Below are 20455 nucleotides of genomic sequence, written 5' to 3'. Positions count from 1 at the left end.
GTATAAGCGAAGAAAGTCTGAGCCTTTGGCACGGACTAGGAATCTGAACTTATTAATTAATTAGAAGGACTCAGGCTGGATTGCAGACGGCTCTGGTGACAAGGAAAGAAATAAGCAGAGAAAAATTCATATCTGATAACAAGGACCTTTTAAAGATAAGAAGGACACGGAACTATTTTAAGCCAGGGGCAGATGACATGAAATTCAAAATTTAATGAGCCTTAAATGCCATAGAATCTGCCACATACACCATCTGCGGCACAAAGACTCGGCACAATCATGTACCTTTCCATAACATTTTTAAAGGCCTCTTAAAATGTGCACGGATACATTTGCTCAGAGAAGCTGGGCGTCATCGGAGAGACTGTCAGTCTTCCAGTTTAGCCGTTTGAGAATATTAAGAAAGAAAACCTTCTGCAGTTATCTGCATTGGATAGAACACCTCCCAAAAGGAGCTCAGAAAGACGTGAAGAACCAATTCTGTCCTTCAGGCTGGTCCACTTTGGCTGGTTAAAGCAGTCACCTCAGCGATAGCTGCCATCTTGGTTCAGGATATCACTTTTGCTGCTTTGGAGGATGAATTGATGCTGTCCTTTTGAGAGACACAATAATTCTTTTTTTTTTTTTTTTGTAAATGTTTTATTGATTTTTTCCATACAATTCAAGAGTACTTATTCAACAATGTGTTGTCTGACTTTATCATTCACTAATACAAATTTAATTCCTGATCCTTTATTCTTTTCTCCAGCCACTGATAAAACAAGTCCCAAGTCTGATAGTATTCCATTTCTTCTTTTTCTTTCAACCTCATAGTGTCTGTCCATTTCTGCACAATCTAATATTTTTTTAGTTATTTCTTCTTCTGATGGTAATTCTTCCTTTTTCCCATATTGAGGCACAATCATTCTTTCTCTCTCTCTTTCATGTATACATTCACAGACATCCTTAGAACCTGCCTCATTTTCTGAGGCTTGTTGGAATAAAAAGGTTATCAGGGTTTTAAGATGGAAAGGATGAAACTGGACGGAAACTACTGACAAATAGCCTTCTCTGTAAAGGACATTCCAAAAGAGGTTTAAAGATGGCTGATTGTGGGACAGCTTGGAGATCCAGAAGCAGCAAAGTCAGAATAACGGTACTTCTTATTGTGAAGAGATGAGTGTTGCCAGGTATGCTTCCATAATCAGCCATTTTGTCATAGCTTCCGAGTTTTTGTTGCTTGACTTTTGCTGGGATATTCTAAGAAGCTGTCTTCGTAAGGTTTATTATAATAGTCAAGTTCCTTCTCAATCAAGGCATGATATGAGAAACAATAGAACAGGGGTCTTCAAACTTGGCCCTTTTATGACTTGTGGACTTCAACTCCCAGAATTCCTCAGCCAGGCACGCTGGCTGAGGAATTCTGGAAGTTAAAGTCCACAAGTCATAAAAGGGCCAAGTATGAAGACCCCCTGCAGTAGAAGGACATTTATAGAAGAGCAGTTGGGGACAGATGCAACCTAAAGTGGAACAGAATATCATTTTGGGCTGATTTGGAGAGCGATTTTTGTGTGGTGGTTAAGGCCCTAGGCTAGAAACCAGGAAACCCATATGTTCTAGCCTTATTTAGGCACAAAGCCAGTTCGATGAGTTTGGACCAGCCATTCTCTCAGGAAAAAGGCAATGGCAAACACTTCCGAAAATGTTGCCAAGAAAACCACAGGGACTTGTCCAAGATAGTTGTCAGAAGTCAACACTGATTTGAAGGCACCAACAGAAAAATAGTCCTTGCGTATGCTTACTGAATTCTATTCCTTCATAGTTCAGCCTTGTATGTGTTAAGTCTTCAGATCAAGCCCCGGCCTTTCCCTACTTAAAAAGGGAGGGGGGCAGCTTTATCAAGCTAAGTGCCCCTGTTTGCATGAAAACTATCTAATGCAACTATCAGCAAGGTAGGTGGGCTTCTTTGGGTGTATTGAAGTTAAAAAGCTGGAAAAAAAACCATTTTCTCCAGTTCAGGTCACTTAAAAATACCCCATTCCCCAATCTTCCAGGAGAAAAAAAAAGTCTTACATGTTTTAAATGAAAACACAAACCATTACAGTGGTTAAGTTAGAACTTACAGTGTATTTTCTACAGTAAACCATGCAGCCAACTTTCAGTGACAAAGTATAGGAGAAGAGCAGGCAGATTTGGGGTGGTGGCGGTGGAGTTAAGGGAGTCATTAGCTTAGTCAATGACATCGCCACAAACGATCCAGCCCCTCTTGAATTCCATTGACCCTCATCAGGTACCAATTTAGTACTGAACTTTAGCTGACTAGATTCTTGTGCATAGGCTTGACCGATACATCTTCTCAATTACAACTTAAGGTAAGGTGTTGGTCCTTTATGCATGACACAAACTAAGGGGGGGGGGTCACACAAGGATTTTGTGCAGGCTGCTTCTCCTAGATTAGAAAGAGGCAGGCAAGACAGCTGAGAGAACTACTAAGTAGATGATACTAAAAGCAGAGCCATCATTGCTAGCTAGACAGAGAATTTTTTTGTTGCCAGCGTTTGGCAATTGTTCCTCATTGCCACCGCGAGCCACAAGAAGGGGAACGTAGTTTTCTATTAAACAAAGGGAACAAAACATAGATATGCAACAAACAGAGTTATCCTACAGTGAAAGCAAAGAGTTCATCCTCAATCTTTAAAACTCCTGCTGTTTGCACACAACAACGTATGAATTATAGATAAAGCCTCGGCCCTTCACGGTGGAGTTTGTGGGCTTTTGAGTTTCTGTCAAAATGCAGGCTTCCATTAAACAGGGGAATGATTCTGAAACAGGAGAAAAAAAAATTAGGCTTATCCACTCATCAATAAATCTCAAATGGCAATTAACTATGAGCTTCCTAGCATGGCATTATTTTTTTCATTGTCCGCTGCAGCATACAAGCTTTTGTAGAGTAACAGAAAAGAAGATGTAATAAATTGAAAACAAGGATGCAGGGATAAGTAGATTTATAGGGGAGGAATCATCAAAAATGTTTGCACTTTGGGGGGCAAAAAGGCCTATTCTATCCAGGGATTTCTAAATATGCTCATCTCATCCTAATAATTTTTTATTTTTCCAAACTCTCCCCCATATATATACCGTAATATTTATCAGATGTTAACATACATTCTTTTTACATTCATATATAAGATACTTTTAATAAAATGAAATAAATACATACAAATGACTTTTGGTGTTGCTCGCCCACTTCCCCTTTCACTGTATCCACACTCCTTCTTCTCTACCTTCTTTCTCCCTTTCTTCTCTTCCCTACTTCCCTCTTCTTCCTCTCCTCTTTCCTTCACCACTCTCCTCCCCTTTCTTCCTACTTCTCCTCTTCTCCTCCAACCTTCCTACTTCCTTCTCCCCTCCTTTACTCTTTTCTCTCTCCTCTCCTTTCTTCCCTCTCATCCCTCTTCAGATACAATTCAGGGGTAATGTCCGAGCAACTCCTCTCATGCTCATCTCATCCTAATGTGGTCATCTCACCGAGTGCCTCCGTGCCTGCATTTTGATGTTCAAATGTGGGCATGTTGTGGGCTTTTAGAAATACAGGTAATCCTTTTCAGTGCAGTCTAGTATCTTCTTGATTATTTCTTCATCTAGTGGTGTTTCTTACTTCTTCCAGCGCTGAGCAAATACAATCCTCGCTGCTGTTAGTACATGCAATGTTAAATATACACTTTGCTTATCAGATTTTTCTGGTATTATACCTAGGAAGAAAAGTTCAGGTTTAAAATCTACATGTTTTCCTTATAACGGTTCATTTAGTGACAGTTCAAAGTCGCACCCTGCAAGTGTGCTGTCAACGCTGCTAACATTGGATGTTTTTTGCATTGACAATAGATGGAAATGTAGCCATCTTTTACCTTTTGCTTTTAGAGTTAGATGAGGCTGGGAGGGGGGGATGTGAATGAGAGTCCAGCTAGACATAACAATACTAGACCTAGTGTGAGAAACAAGATTATTGTCACCAGAGCTGATAAGGAATTGGCCAGGGCTGGAGAACTGGAGAGGAAGCCTGCGCTTAGAGCTAATTGGAGAATGTGATTTATGGCTGTTAATTGGAGGAGAGAATTGTGCTTTGATACTATGTGCTCAGGGGAGGGGAATTCAGTTTTTGGCTTCGATTATGCAATGCCGATGCAGTGTCGAAATAAAGATTCTTTAAGGTAAACAATGCCTCAAAGGTTTTTTTGAAGAGTTTCATCTGTCGGAACCATGACATGTGCCTTGCTTTTTTGATGCTTGAATTTAAGTTTATACATGGTCAGATATTGTCAAAAGGTTGAAAGGGTTGTCTACGCAAAATATTCCATGTTTGATCCCAGGCATCTCAAAGCAAAATGCCTGTCTGAAACAGGCATCTAATCATCCAGAACTTTTTCGAAGTATCTTGAAGTCTTTCCTGTGGCTAGGACTAACATTGCTAACATAGTAATGTTAGCCCTTTTATCCTGGACAACATCTTCCAAACCAGCTCCATGGATATAGGTAACCCTCAACTTACAACAGTTCATTTAGTGACCATCCAACATTACAATGAAAAAAAGCGACTTTAAGGCCATTTTTCACACTTAAGGACCGTTGCAGCCTCCCCATGGCCACGTGATCAGAATTCAGATGCTTGGCAACTGATTCATATTTATGACGGTTGCAGTGTCCCGGGATCATGTGATCCCCACTTCACTAACTTAGCAACTGCACTCATTCATTCAACACCCGTGGCAAGGAAGGTCATAAAATGGGGCACCTGATTGTTTTGCTTAGCAACCTAAGTTTTGGACTCATTTGTGGACGTAACTCAAGGACTTTCTGTAGGCCAAACTGGGAAAGAGCATTTGGGTCTCAAAGTCGATGCAGAAATGGCAATGGGAGGGTTTTTTGAATTCACACCTTTCGAAAGCAGAATAATAAAACAAAATAAATATTAAATAAAATATAATGTAATAATAAAATAAAATAATAAAATAAAATAAAATTAAAATTAAAATAAATAATAAATAAATAAAACAATAAATAAAATATAATGTAATAGTAATATAATATAATAATAAAATAAATAATATTAAATAAAATATAATGTAATAATAAAATAAAATGAAATAAAGTAAAATAAAATAATAAAATAAAATAATAAAATGAATAATATTAAATAAAATATAATGTAATAATAAAATAAAATGAAATAAAGTAAAATAAAATAATAAAACAATAAAAATAATAAAATAAAATAAAAGAATAAAATAATGAAATAAAACAAAATAAAGGAAATCCTCCTGTCTGAGCTGAATAAATATCTCCGAGTGTCAATCATGCCTCCCAAGGACATGCTAATATCAAAGAGCAAATATCAATAATTCAGGAGGGAATTGCACAATGGAAATCCACCCCATAGCTGGTGACATAATTAAGCCATCTTACTGATGTCCGTTTGCAGAGTTAAATCCTACCTACTTTTTTCACGCAAAATGGCAGGAACCGACCCCTTCATAGGCATACCCAATAGTTGGGGAAAAACACCTTTTTTTCCCTCATTCTGGGATTGCTTTGTAACTGAAGCAGAAAAAAAAAAAAAAAACCCAGATGGTTGGAAACAACAGGACTGCCACCATCTCATTTTGAAACTTTGCTAAAATAGCAAAAAGATCTCCCCACTCCCAGCCAGCATCTCTAGGTCAGAAAGAGGCAAGACCATCCATAGGGTGGAGGGCTGTTAAAAAAAGTCTAGGTTCTTTTTTTATATATGTATCACACATGCAACACATTAGAAATGGAGCTGGTGCTTTGATTGCACGATTGCAGCTACTTTCTGAACATTTTTGACTTCTCTGCGTGGGCACCAGTGGTGGGATTCATCCAGTTCGCACCACTCCGGCAGAACCGCTAGCTAATTTTTGGTTGCCCAGGCCCAGAATGGACTTCCAGAAGTGGCATCCACACAGAGAACTGGTTATTCACATATTTGAATCCCACCACTGGTGGGCACCCTAGACACTCTTTGGGATGTTGGAATTTGGCTGCCATGTTTCAGTCATGGTCTAATGACTTGCTTATTTGGAAATTACTATGCCCCTCCTCCTCAAAATCCTCATTGTCCAACAGGTCAAGTGATAAAATTGTTCGTCCCTTCTAGATCTTTATCTTCCTAGGGCCTAGAGACAGATTATTTGGGCCTCTGGTGGGAGGACACTTGCAGGATTTGAGGAAAAGCACAAGAGTGTCACGGTTGCAATCAAGGTCCTGCTAGGGATTTGGACAACAAAGCCCATCATCTCCTGCCATTGGAGTTCATTGAACTGTAATCCAAAATACTTAGAGGAGGCAAAGTGAGGTATTTAATATTACCTATATGTTAAATGTAACACAGATACAAAGCTTTTCTTTCTTTCTTTCTTTCTTTCTTTCTTTCTTTCTTTCTTTCTTTCCTTCCTTCTTTCTTTCTTTCTTTCTTTCTTTTTTCTTCCTTCCTTACTTTCTTCCTCCTTTCTTTCTTTCTTTCTTTCTTTCTTTCTTTCTTTCTTTCTTTCTTTCTTTCTTTCTTTCTTTCTTTTTTTCCTCCCTCCCTCCCTTCCTTCCTTCCTTGCTTCCTCCCCTCTGTCTCATACACACACATAGACACATACGCATACACACCTCTTAGAAATTAAATCTATTTTCGGAAAGAAAGATACCTTCTTAATTATAACTGAGCAAACGGAGGTGATGAAGTTAATAAACTTGCAATGAAATCCAACAGTTTGAAATTAAACGGACTAATTGCCATTTTCTTTCCAGCACAATTTCCCTGCTTTATTTTCTTAGAAAAATATCAAAGTTCTAGGGGCCATCCAAGGGTAAAGTGCTAAATTACTTGAAAGAGAAGTTTAGCATACGTAATGCCCAATTAACCTGATGTACAATACTACCATATTGTAATGCAGGAAAAAAAAATCTCTTCCCATTTAACCTCCTCCTCTGCTGTTATATATGTTCCATTAATGCATGCATTTTCTGCCTCCCACAAAGTATCAGGATGTGTAAATCCTGAAAAATGTAAATGTTGACAAATTATATACATATTTTGTTTTTTAAAAAAAGCTATTACAGAAGTTACCTCTGTTTATTTTGTGATGAGATGGTTGAGTTGTGTTAATTTCCAGAGTTGATGGGGCTTTTAAAACTCAGGAAGATGTTGTTTATGAACACCACCAGCCTACACAATCTACACAATCTCCAACCTAAAGGCAAAGAAATATTTCCTTCCTTCCTTCCCTCCCTCTTCCCTCCCTCCCTCCTCTCTTTCTACCTCCTCTTCCTTCCTTTCCTTCCTTCCTTCCCTTCTTTCCTTCTTTCCTTCCTTCCCTCCCTCCCTCCCTCCTCTCTTTCTACCTCCTCTTCCTTCCTTTCCTTCCTTCTTTCCCTTCTTTCCTTCCTTCCTTCCTTCCTTCCTTCCTTCCTTCCCTCCCTCCCTCCCTCCTCTCTTTGTACCTCCCCTTCCTTCCTTCCTTCCTTCCTTCCTTCCTTCCTTCCTTCCTTCCTTCCTTCCCTCCTTCCTTCCTTCCCTCCAGCCCTCCTCTCTTTCTATCTCCCCTTCCTTCCTTTCTTTCCCTCCTTTCTTCCTTCCTTCCTTCCCTCCCTCCTCTCTTTCTACCTCCCCTTCCTTCCTTCCTTCCTTCCTTCCTTCCTTCCCTCCTTCCTTCCTTCCTTCCCTCCCTCCCTCCTTTTCCACCTCCTTCCTTCCTTCCTTCCTTCCCTCCGTCCCTTTCCACCTCCTTCCTTCCTTCCTTCCTTCCTTCCTGAAAATGAACATGAATAGACTAATAAGTGAGACTAATTATAAAGGGAGGAATTGCTGTTAGTTGGCTGGCAGGACCTTCCCTCACATCACATGCAATGCTGGTATGGTTGAGTTTAAGTAATAATAGGCAGGAATAGCCTTGAATGATTATTATTAGTGTTTTTATGCCTGTAAATATGCAAACATTGAAGGTCTAAGGGCAACCAAAAGATCTAGTCTACCACACAAAAGATAATTATATCAAATACCCACATTTTTTTTGGTTACCATCTAAAGACATCCATGTCTTATTTTTGCTTTCGACCATGTCCACCAAAGATGGTAATACGGGCCTGGCTTTTGCCTACATTTCCAACAATTACTAGATACGTTTTTAAACTAATCTTTCCAACAATTACTAGACACGTTTTTTTGCTAATCTTGCTGGTGGCAAATGCCTTCTATAAAACATTGTATATGGATTTTCTTTATAATTAGCTGCCCTTGTACTTTATAGTTTCTTTCCCACAGGTTTTGCCATTTTTCTAATTCTATGTTGTGCCCAAAATTTTTTGCCCAAGTTCTCATTGTTTCTTTAACTTGTTCATCTTCTATCTTCAGCTTTAACAAAAATTTATAGTGTCTTGATCAGTTTTTCATCCGATGACAGTAAGACTTCCATGTTTTCACTACCTCAATATAGTCTTTCTGCAAGTCCTTGAGTTATAACAGTTCATTTAGTGATGCAGGAACTGAAAAAAGTTATGACAGCACTGAAAAACGCACTTATGACCGTTTTTCACACTTACGACCAGGGCAGCATCCCACACGGTCAGGTGATTAAAATTCAGACTCTTCGCAACTGGTTCCTATTTACGACGGTCGCAGTGTCCTGGTGTCACGTGATCTCCTTTTGCGACCTTCTGACAAGCAAAGTCAATGGGAGAGCCAGATTCACTTAAGAACCATGTCACTAACTTAACAACCACAGTGATTCACTTAACAACTATAGGAAGAATGGTTGTAAATTGAGGCAAAACTCACTGAACAACTGTCTCACTTAACAACAGAAATTTTGGGCTCAATTTTGGTCAGAGGCTGAGAACTATCTGTCCTCCACGACTGAAATGCCGGGCTTGTCCAGAGCTATCGTATACATTTGAGTCGTGAGATGGCATTCCTGCCGCTGATTTGAATCGTTTTTGATATTTCTAAAAAAAGAAACAAGATCTGAACACCAACCGCAGTCTTTCATCAACTACCTTCCTGCAAACATCTCCCTGTAGAGCATTGCCTACTCTTTTCTTTATTAGGAAGCTGGATAAGAAAGAGCAGCTTCAGGGGAAGCTTGGAGAGCATTAAAAAGTTAAAAAACCTTTTGCTATTGTTCCTCTTTCGGACCACGAACAAAGCAGAGGGAGATCGCCTGCTGTGAGCTTTTGTGAGCAAAGAGGTACAGTTTCAAGATTTCGTCTTGAAAGAAATTTACCTGCTCTGGGAGCCTGGCATGAAAAACAAGACTAGTCATCAAATAAGCTGCAGGTAAAGGCAATGTTAGCAGAAGATGCTTATTTGCAAATCTCACTAACCACTCCAAAAATCAAACAAAGCACACTAGGTCATAGTGTGCTGGGTAAAAGAGGGACGTCGCAGTAAGGCGCAAGGAGCCTGGTTTGTTTCAGCTTAGTATTTTGTGTGAACTTAGGCTCTCGTGTATTGTGGTTTATGATTTTGTTTACAGTATGTATTTGTATAGTCAAGGCCATGGTTTTCCCCGTTGCAATGTATGGCTGTGAAAGTTGGACCATAAGAAAGGCTGAGTGACAAAGAATTGAGACCTTTGAACTGTGGTGCCGGAGAAGACTCCTGCGAGTCCCCTGGACTGCAAGGCGATCAAACCAATCAGTCCTAGAGGAGATCAACCCCGACTGCTCTTTAGAAGGCCAGATCCTGAAGTTGAAACTCAAGTACTTTGGCCAGCTAGTGAGAAGGAAGGACTCACTGGAGAAGGGCCTAAGGCTGGGAAAGATGGAGGGCAAGAGAAGAAGGGGACGACGGAGAATGAGGTGGCTGGATGGAGTCACTGAAGCAGGAGGCGTGGGTTTAAATGGACTCCAAAAGATGGTAGATGACAGGAAAGCCTGGAGGAACGTTGTCCATCAGGTCGTGATGGGTCAGACACAACTTTGCAACTAACAACAACAATGCATTTGTAATATTGGTAACTCAACCAGGATTTGGGTCAGTGAGCAATAAATACAGTTACGGATGCTTAAGCTGATTTCCCACAATCTGAGGTGCTGAGCTGCAGTTCTAGATGAATTGGTACTGATCCTGAACTGTGTCTTTTTAAGATGAGGTAGACTTCCTGCAGAAGAATGGACAACTCACCATGGACAACTCATCATCGACAACTGGCTGTGAAACAGCAAGCTGCAGGACAATTTAACAATTCAATTTAACTATTTAAAATAAATTTTAAAAAATTATTTTAGTTTCTGTCGCTCACATTTCATTTTGTCCTCCTTTTTGCCTCCTTTCTTTAATTCCACCATTTTAAATATATATATATATTAGTGTAACTCTTATCCCACAGTGAGTTATCCCATGGTGACTTGGCCATAGTGATTTAGCCATGCAAGTTGTTATCGACCCTCCTGTAGCCAGTAAATGCTTACAAGCATCTCAGTTGTAAGTCCTAAGACTGATAATCACCTGTATCCTAAGTCCAGTGTTCTATTTTCCCTGGATTTGGACAAACACAAACGAATCCAGAGCTTTGCAACATCACCGCAGAAACATCTGGAATGGCTGACAGTAAAAATTATACTATTTTTGAAGGTAAGATAGTGATCACCTAAAAAGCCATCACTGACATACATTATCTAGCGTGGGGTTTGTAATGAACAATTGCTGAGATATTACTGTTAAGCCAATTAAGAATATTAGTAGTCTGTTTCACTAAGGACAGGCATTCATCTACTATCTTCCCTCTCTTCCTCCCCCCCCCCAAAAGCAAATTTGCCAGAAACAGGCAGTTTAGAATTTATGCTGATAATGATTGTTGCATGGTCCATTAGGAGCACCTCTAAGTGAGCTTAATTTGTAGCAGACAAATGTACATGTCGCCCATGTTTTTCAACATTGTTTATGGTGCATCCTGAACAGCTGTGCCCGGTTGATTATATCCTCACAAAATTTAAATAGGAAACCCATTACATTGACACTATTATAACCATCCATCATGGCTACATTTCTCATTTAACTCTTTAAACTTTGTGGCGTGCATATATGTGTGCATAGAAGGCTATTGATATCTACATTACTGGCGTACTGATCAACCTTTGCAAAAGTTGTCAAAAGGGGTATTCTTTTTGATGTTGCACATTCTCACGGCTGCTAGATTGGTATACGCTCAAAACTGGAGGAATAAAGGAATTCCAACAGAAGAAGAGATTTTATATAAAAATTTATCATGTGCTGAAATGGAAAGGCTCACAATGGAAATGAAGGATAAGACAGAATCAGACTACTTTGAAATCTGGGACAAATTCTATTACTGGTATGAATTAAGGAGAACTGCTCAGGCTTCAAGCTAGTGTTAAGACAGAAATACATATATCTGTATATATCATTGTATTGTATAGAAGAATAAGCTTATTTAGAGATTAAGAATGATGTATTAATTACATGTATGAAGAGGAAGAAATTGTTAGGAATATTTTTTCTGGAATGTCACGTTATGTCCATTTTTGTTTTAAGTGTATTATAAATAAAAAAAACTTTTTAAAAAAAGTTGTCAGGAAGTACTGTACTGAGGTTTGGCTTTTGCAGGAAAGAAAAGGAACATAGAACATAAAATAATAGAATTGGAAAGGACCATGGAGGTCTTCTAGTCCAACTCTCTGCTCAAGCGGGAGGCCCTATACCAGTGATGGAGAACCTTTTAGAGACCGGGTGCCCAAAAACTGGCCCCGCCCCTGCTCCACCCCCTGCCCTGCCCCTGCCCCACTCCCTGCCCTGCCCCTGCTCCACCCCATCCTGCCTGCCCGCAGGGTCACTCACCGCCTCCAGGGCCCGCCGCAGATCGCCCAGGCAGCCCAGCAGCGCTATGGTGGCCACACCCTCTGCCCGCACCCTGCAGCATCAACTGCATGACGGGGTATGAGGGTAGAGTCTTGTCTACGCTGCCTGGCTGCCATGTCCATGGCTGCGCTGCTCCATGTGGGCCACGCTCAGGGGTGACTCTTCTTCAGGGAGGCTGTTGGTGAGGAGGGGGTCGTGGACAGAGGCAAGGCTGGGGCAACAGCATGTGTGCCCACAGAGAGGGCTCTGAGTGCCGCCTCTGGCACCCGTGCCATAGGTTCACCACCACTGCCCTATACCCTTTCAGACAAATGGTTGTCCAGTCTCTTTTTGAAAGCCTCCAGTCATGGAGCACCCCCAGCTTCTGAAGGCGAGCTATTCCGTTGATTGATTGCTTTCACCATTAGGAATTTTCTTCTTAGTTCTAAGTTGCTTCCCTTGTTGGTTAATTTTCATCCATTGTTCCTTGTCTTGCCATCTGGTCCTTTGGAAAATAGTTTGACTCCCTCATTTTTGTAGGAGCCCCTGAAATATTGGAACATTGCTATCATGTCTCCTCTAGTCCTTCTTTTCATTAGACTAGACATACCCAATTCCTATAACTAGTCTTCGTAGGTTTGATCATTTTTGTTGGTCTTCTCTTCACTCTTTATAGCATTTCAACATCTTTTTTATACCATGGTGACCAGAACTGAATGCAGTATTCCAAGTGTGGCATTGTAACACAGCACTAGAACTTCACAGGATTCGATCCCTCTGTTAATGCAGCCTAGGATTGCATTGGTTCTTTTGGCTGCTGCCACACACTGTTGGCTCATATTTAGGTGATTGTCCACGAAGACTCCAAGATCCCTCTCACTTTATGAATTTTATGGCATCTTAAGGACTGATCAATTTGATGACCACATCGTCACTCTCCACCAAAGCTTGTGCAATAATAAAGTTGGTAACCGTTAAGATGTCAGAAAACATTTTGCTTTTTCCTGTTCAACCATGAATATTATTGGATAGCCTTGGAACAATTATTATTTTCCAGCCAGCCTTGAGTTCCTTAGAGGATGGTCAGAGCATAATTGTGATTAATAATCACAATGTGGACAATAAATTCCTTGGTGTTATAATTGGTTATGCATGCAAATTTCATAACAATATTAATCTCAGTCAAGGTCATTATTAGTCATGAGTTAATAGATGAAAGAACTCTGCAACGGTAGGTTAAGAAGAAAACTTTGCTAAATCATTCATAGAGTATTCTCCCTTATTGCACATAATATTGGTATGTGCAACATATTGATAAACTATTGCAAAAAAAGCAATTTATCGTGATATTTTCCCGCACTGTTTATTGATCTGTATTTGGGTCCCTGGCGTTAAAATACTCCTGCAAAAGAGACAGAGATATTTATCTACAAAAATGTAACGCAGTTCGTTCACGTGGCACATCAGTGATCCAATGGACAAAAGCAATTTGTTCAATCATAAGATTTTTGTCTGTGGTGTAACAATAGTACATCGCACAAAAGAAATAATAATGTGGTCACAGGCAGAAAAGCATCTTTTATTGCTGTGCAAGTATAACATTAAGGATGTATGGAAATGAATAGAAGAAAATGTTTAAAGATGGAGCATATTTCAGATCAGGAAAAATTTTAGAATTTACGCTGTTCAGTTGGAAATCAGAGAAACTGGGCAGAAGCAACTGAAAAGAACAAGGAAAGAACAGAATGGGATAAATTTACTTATTCCCCAGCAATGTTTTCTGAATTTGAGCCCAAAATTTTGAGCCCAAAATTTCAGTTGCTAAGCGAGATTTGCCCCATTTCACAAACTTTCTTGCCACACTTGTTAAGGGAGTCGCTGCGATTGTTAAGTTAGCAACACGGTTGTTAAGTGAATCCGGCTTCCCCATTGACTTTGCTTGACAGTTGGTTGCAAAAGGGGATCACATGACCCCACGACAGTGCAGCCGTCATAAATATGCGTCAGTTGCCAAGCGTCTGCATTTTGATCACGTGACCGTGGGATGCTGCAGTGGTCATAAGTGTGAAAAATGGTCATAGGTCACTTTTTTCAGTGCTGTTGTAACTTTGAATGGTCCCTAAATGAACTTTTGTAAGATTACCTGTATAGGTAATCTAACGGACAGCCTGGAAATCTAGGGCTTTGTCCGGTTTCACGCAAGGCGATCAAGGCTTATGTCAAAATTCTCGCCGTTTTTATGGTTCTCTTTGGAAAGCAATTGCAATAGTTCATTTAGTGAACTGTTTTCTCTAATTAGAGAGAAATTAGAGAACGTTGGTCAGCCTTAACTGACAACATTGCCTTTTCTTTCAGGAAAAGTGAATTATGCACTCTGGCTCATTCAGGCTCAAATGGAAGGGATAGTTTGATTCATCAATCAACCAAGAAAAATCCTGTGTAGCAGCCTAGATTATAAGGTAAACTGGGTAATTGAAAAAAAAAGGGGGGGGGGGAACAACAACAATGGTTATTCTGTTCTCCCTCTTTGGAGCAAGCAACGGAAAGTCAATAGAGAATACATTTTCCTGAAAGCTCAAGAGATATTATTAAAGAGCTGATTAAGCCACTGAGCTTCTGGGTGGCTTACCTGCTTTGTTGACTGCAGCTAAGAACCCCCACGGAACAATTAAGCTTAATTGAAATTATCTTGATTGATTAGGGGGGGTAAAAAAAATCTGCCTATGAGAAGCACCAGTGAGCCAGCTGATGTCCGTACGGACATTTGATATTTCATAGGCTGAGTCAGGTCTGTTGATTAGAGACCTATCCATAGAAGGGGAAATATAGCTCAACCTGCTCTAAATTAATCTTTAGAAGCCTTGTGGAAGAATCCCAGAGAATTGGATGCAAACACAACCCAGCAAAAGACCTATCAAGCTTGATGGAAAAATAATTTGTGTGGTAGAAGAGTGCCTGTGTGTTATTGCATCCTATAGGGACTGTTACAAAGAGGATAGACTTTCAGAATTCTTCTCCTTCTCCTTCTCCTTCTCCTTCTCCTTCCATGTCAAGATCAAACTTTAAACTGCCAGAATGTAGCCACCTAGTTGGATTTGTTGTTGGCCACAAATAAGTCATTATCAGTACATATTTTTGATAGTTATTTGGTAGTATTATTGCATTCTATAGAAATTGTTAGAAAGAGGACTAATTTTCAGAATGTTAGTGTAGGAAATGACCAGGCTGGATCTCAGGGCAGGGTCAAATGCATCATCAGCATTGAGTCCTTTTGTGCCCACAAGAGATCTAAGTCCAGCCCACCTCGAACTCCATTGACTTTTATCTACTGCCAATTTGCTTTGACCATAAGCAGAAGCTTGCAATAAGCCTTTATATTCATTTGAACTGCCTTATAGTCTCAGTACTTCAAGCGGGTGACACAAAATGTGGTTGATCACTTCATTGTGAAAGGCTTAAAATGCATACGTCCATTTGGAAGTTAGATGACTTCTGGAAAACATGGAATGGGCTACTGTAAGGTTGGAACTGCCTAGCTTGGAGTTAGTTAATAGTGACAAATGTTTTGTTCACCTGTACAACATACCTGGAGGAAAGATTGGTTGGCATAGTTGTGAAAACCTTTCATGCTCTTCAGAGATGAAGTCCACCTTCCTGTATCTCCTTACATTAAGATTAGGCTATCTGAGAATCAAGTCCCAATTTTGCAACTGACAGAGCACTCTCAATTTGGCCTTCTGAAATTCTGAAGCAGGTTGTCCACCCTTTCTTAAGCTCCAAAGAATGCACAAATAGCTGGCAGTGTTATGCAGTCCTTGAAGTCCCTTGCCTACCAAATATTGTGAAAATTAAAACAAAGGTGTAGCTCAACTGACAAAAAAGGTGTTCGCTCAGCCTTAAATTCTATCCTTTGAACATCTTTATGATGTTGTACGACAGGGGTTGTATAACCAGCCAGGACAAGTTATATATGCAATCAACAAATAACTATTTATTCTACTGGTCACGAATTGTGCAAATAGTGAATTTGTTCCTTGTTGAATCCCTTTGGAGTCATTAGAAGTGAATTGTCCTTGTTAATTGCCACAGTGAGTTGCTTTGGGGCTGAAATCCTTAGAAGAGTGATGTTCAGATCTTGCTCATAAAACCCTTGTTTTCACCCCTCCTTTTGAAAAAAAAACCCACAAATGTGTGACATGTTATGATAAATATTCACCGGGGTTAAATTGCCTTATTGATTTTTTTTTTGTAATTAGGTTTTAATGAATTGCGGTCACTCATCTGTGGATTTGTCAGGAGATTTTAAAGATCAGATTGCAATCATTTTGTGCACTTAATTTCTCCTCCACACACACTTTATGCTTTTAGTAACAGAAAGCTGGTTATTATATAATCACACAGAATCGTACTATTATAGAATTTTAGGATTGGAAGGAACCAGGGAGATCCTCTAGGACAGAGGTAGGCAACCTTGGCTATTTTATGACTCGTGGACTTCAACTCCCAGAATTCCTGAGCCAGCCATGCTGAGGGGACAGGGAGAGGTTTCCAAGCTGAGCCACGCTGGCTCAGGAATTCTGGCAGTTGAAGTCCACGAGTCTTAAGAGAGTCAAGGTTGCCTACCCCTGAAGTAAGTATACCAAGTTGGGATACAGGATATTTCAAACTCAAAACTACTTTGCAAAAGGTAGTCACTGCAAGAGGGCTATTTCCTAGTGTTCCTGTTTTAGAAAAAGACCTCAAAGAAACTTTGACTGTGGTGAGAATTCTATTATAAGGTTGGAACAGAGCATTTGAATGTTTAAGATTCAGACACAACCCAGCCATTACTGATAGAGTTGTTGTTGTTCGTCCATTGATTTTTGATGAAGACCTTGACATCTTGTGGGTTATGGGCCATCAACGATGTGTCCGTAGGTGGCTAATAAGACCGATGTTAGCATGGAATGTTCTGCCACATACTGAACAAAGAAATGTAGACACTATTACTTCAGCATTTGCAGCTCTGGCTTTGCGGAGTGCTCGCTTTTCTTGTGCCAAGATTGTCCTCCTGTGTTCATATGTCTGGCAGCCCTGGTACACCAAGGTGTGCCATGTCAGTTGATCATGCACCAGAAGTTCTCAGGAGTTGGTGTTAATATCCAGGGACTTAAGAGAAGCTTTCAATGTGTCTTTGTATCGCTTCTTTTGTCCCCCGTGTGATCGCTTTCCTTGAGACAGCTCACCATAGAAGAGCTGTTTAGGGATGCGATGATCTGGCATCCTTACAACATGGCCTGCCCAGCGTATCTGGGCTTTCATCAACAGAGTGTAAACTGATGATAGGCCTGCTCTGGAGAGGACATCTGTGTCCGGTATCTTATCCTGCCACCGGATCCTCAGAATTCTACGAAGGCAGGTCATGTGGACCCTATCATACACTGATAGAGTATTTGTAGCTCAGAGTTGAACTGTGGGGTCCTTGGTGCTGTCCAGCCTTGTTGGCTTTCTTGCAGATATTTCATTACCCAACTAGGTAACAGTGTTGGCACTGACGATATTACCTAGTTTGGTAATGAAACGTTTGCAAGAAAAGCTCTAAGCTCAGAGATCCACCAACCCCATAGCCATTTTAAGGGTGCTCCCTTGTTTCAAACTTGGAGCAGGAACATGTTTCTCATTTCATCTCCAACTACCAATAAAGACAACACACACTGCATCACATAAGGGGCACTTACCTTGGCTCTTTTATGACTTGTGGACTTCAACTCCCAGAATTCCTGAGCCAGCCGTGCTGAAGGGAAAGGGAAAGGTTTCCAAGCTGAGCCATGCTGGCTCAGGAATTCTGGGAGCTGAAGTCCACGAGTCGCCAAGGTTGCCTATCGCTGCTCTAGGACAATTTAACCAGGACAGAAATTCTTTGACCAGCAGGAATCCTCAATAAATGTTTGTCTAACTTTTTTTCTGAAAGCCTCCAATGATGGACACCCACAGTCCCACAAGGCAGGCACTTCCAATGCTTAATAACATTGAACATAGAATAATAAGGCTGGCAGGGATGCCAGAGGTCTTTTAGTCCACCCCCCTGCTCAAGGAGGAGACCATATGCCATCCCAGTCAAATGGTTGTCCAGACTACTTTTGAAAAGCTTCCACTATTAATTCTTGCCATCTTTGTCCCCTACAAAGAATAAATCCAGACCTCTTCTCCATGATAGTTCTTCATTGTAAGACTGCTATTATGTCTCCTTGAACTTCTCTTCTTTAGGCTAAACATGTCCTCTTCTTTTCATTATTCTTCATATAACTTATCCTCCGAGCTTCTCCCCATCGTTTGTGTTTTTTCTTTGACTTCTTCTGGTCTTCTTCCAATATCCTTGTTGTCTTGTGGCAACTGAACTAAAATTGGACATAATATTCCATCTGAAGTCTGACTGTGCAGTTTAGGATGAATCACTTGCTGTGATGTTGACAATAGGCCACCAACGATTTAGTCTCCAGAAACAGTCCCACTGACCAGGGTTGCACCATCTTGTATTCCATTTTAGGCAAGAGAAACTCTTGGGCCAGACCACAAGAGGGAATCATGAGAACTTAGATTTCCAAAAGAAAACCAGCAACTAGACAAAGAAACATATAGTGGTTGGCAAATTTTTTAACAGAATAACAGAGTTAGAAGGGATCTTGGAGGTCTTCTAGTTGTTCAGGCAGGAAATCTTATACCATTTTTGACAAATGGCTGTCCAATCTCTTCTTAAAAATCTCCAGAGCTGGAGCACCCACAACTTCTTTGGCTGCTTCACGTTTTCAAAACACGAACCCTGAACCAGACCGACAGCACGTAAGTGTCAAGATGAAGCCATGTTGTCTTAGTTTGGATGAAACAAGACACAACTGGTATTTCATTCTCTTCATTTTCTTGGCACCTTTTCTCTCTAGGGTTTGGAAGCAACACATAAAACAATTCACTTTTTGGAACATCACCTCAGAGTCAATAGGCACGGGAAGATAAAATACACAGATGCCAACACTGTAAAATATACATCAAATGGCTAGCCTGGTGCACGTGTGTCACAGACAGAATGCATGACAGCACGCTGATTGGAGCTGATGAATAACCTCTGGAACTTCACCGCTCTAATTCTGATCATTATTAATGAATAGAGTGAGGGATCTATTTCTTTCTAGTCTGACTTCTTTCTTTTTGAGGAGATCCTCACCCCAAGATCAGTGCAACTGGAACACTATCGAGCAGAGATTTGGAAAACCCAGTCTCTGCCATTCTGTTTCTAAAACAGCAACCATAGATAAGTTTGCTTAGCAGAAAGGCCCAGGGAAGACTTCCTTCCAGGTAAATGGAATCTAGAATAAAAATAGAGCTGGAAGGGACCTTGGAGGTCTTCTAGTCCAGCCCCCTGCTCAAGCAGGAGGACCTATACCAGGGGTAGGCAACCGTGGCTCTTTTATGACTTGTGGACTTCAACTCCCAGAATTCATGAGTCAGCATGGCTGGTTCAGGAATTCTGGGTATTGAAGTCCACACGTCATAAAAGAGCCAAGGTTGCCTACCTGTGACCTATGCCATCTCAGACAGGTGATTGTCCAGTCTGTTTTTAATCTATCATCTATACAATCAGTACAATTGGAATAGAGCTGGAAGGGACGTTGGAGATCTTCTGGTTCTCCCCCTGCTCAAGCAGGAGACCCTATACCATTTCAGACAAGTGGCTGTCCAGTCTCTTCTTAAAAACCTCCAGTGATGAAACACCCACAACTTCTGAAGGCAACTTCTGTTCCACTGGTTAATTGTCCTCACTGTGAGGAAGTTTCTCCTTAATTCCATTTTGGCACGTAAACTTTCTACCAACTCCTGCTTCTCCTTGATCTAGGGCAACAAACAACTCATTTCTATTATTGCTGTAGCAATCAAGGATGAATTCCTGGGAGTCCACCTAAGCAATGTTTATTCCCTTCCTTGTTGTCATTCGGATATAAAAACCAGGAGATTAAATACTCTGTCGTTAATTGGCTCTTTGCTTCTAGTTGATCTCAGGCCTGGTAGATTCCTGACAACCGTTGTAACAAACGATGGGATTAGACCAGTAGCTCTTTAAAATCTTTCTCAGTTAGAAAAGAGAACAGTTAATTTCCAAACCAAAACTGAATTGACAGGCTGATTGCATTGTTGGCCAGCAGGACATTTATAAAGCAAGCAATTGATGGTTGTGATTTCGAGAAGGCAACGTTGTGGTTACCAATTCTGCTCTGATGCTATGATTCCCTGCCTAAGTTACTTTTAATCTAATCTCCCTTAAGACCATTTGGCCTATTCATGTTAACAGTTATAATCACGTACTCAAAATCATGTAAATCCTACTGTCCTCTGGATTTTAGCTAAACCTGAATGCAACCAAAATCCCAGCAGGGATAAATCCACCATCAGAAGAGATGATTGCTGTCAATGCTGTGACAATGGATGTCCACGCTCTGACAACTGAGATTCAGCAGCCATTTTACCTTTGTTTTTAATGTGTCTTTTCTGTTCTTTTAGAATTCAGATGTAGAAGGGGGGATGGGGTAAATGCTTGAGGGTTTATCCAGCCATAACAATGCAGAAGTGTGGGAACTCAAGGAC

The 20455-nt window shown here is 40.5% G+C and overlaps 1 long non-coding RNA gene across 1 annotated transcript in view; it reads left to right on the top strand.

Moving 5' to 3' along the window:
• Positions 1–14302, top strand: part of LOC120312131 — an 81895-nt gene extending 67593 nt beyond the window's left edge. Inside the window, exon 3 of the long non-coding RNA XR_005557796.1 lies at positions 14198–14302. This is a non-coding gene — a long non-coding RNA (uncharacterized LOC120312131). The remainder of the gene's footprint in view (positions 1–14197) is intronic.
• The last annotated feature ends 6153 nt before the right edge of the window (positions 14303–20455 follow it).

The sequence above is a fragment of the Crotalus tigris genome, unplaced genomic scaffold, assembly GCF_016545835.1.
Source record: "Crotalus tigris isolate CLP2741 ecotype Arizona unplaced genomic scaffold, ASM1654583v1 scf7180000018432.44079421565:4894166, whole genome shotgun sequence".
Lineage (NCBI taxonomy): Eukaryota > Metazoa > Chordata > Lepidosauria > Squamata > Viperidae > Crotalus > Crotalus tigris.
The sequence above is the reverse complement of the archived record's forward strand: the minus strand, read 5'-3'. Positions and strand labels throughout refer to the sequence as shown.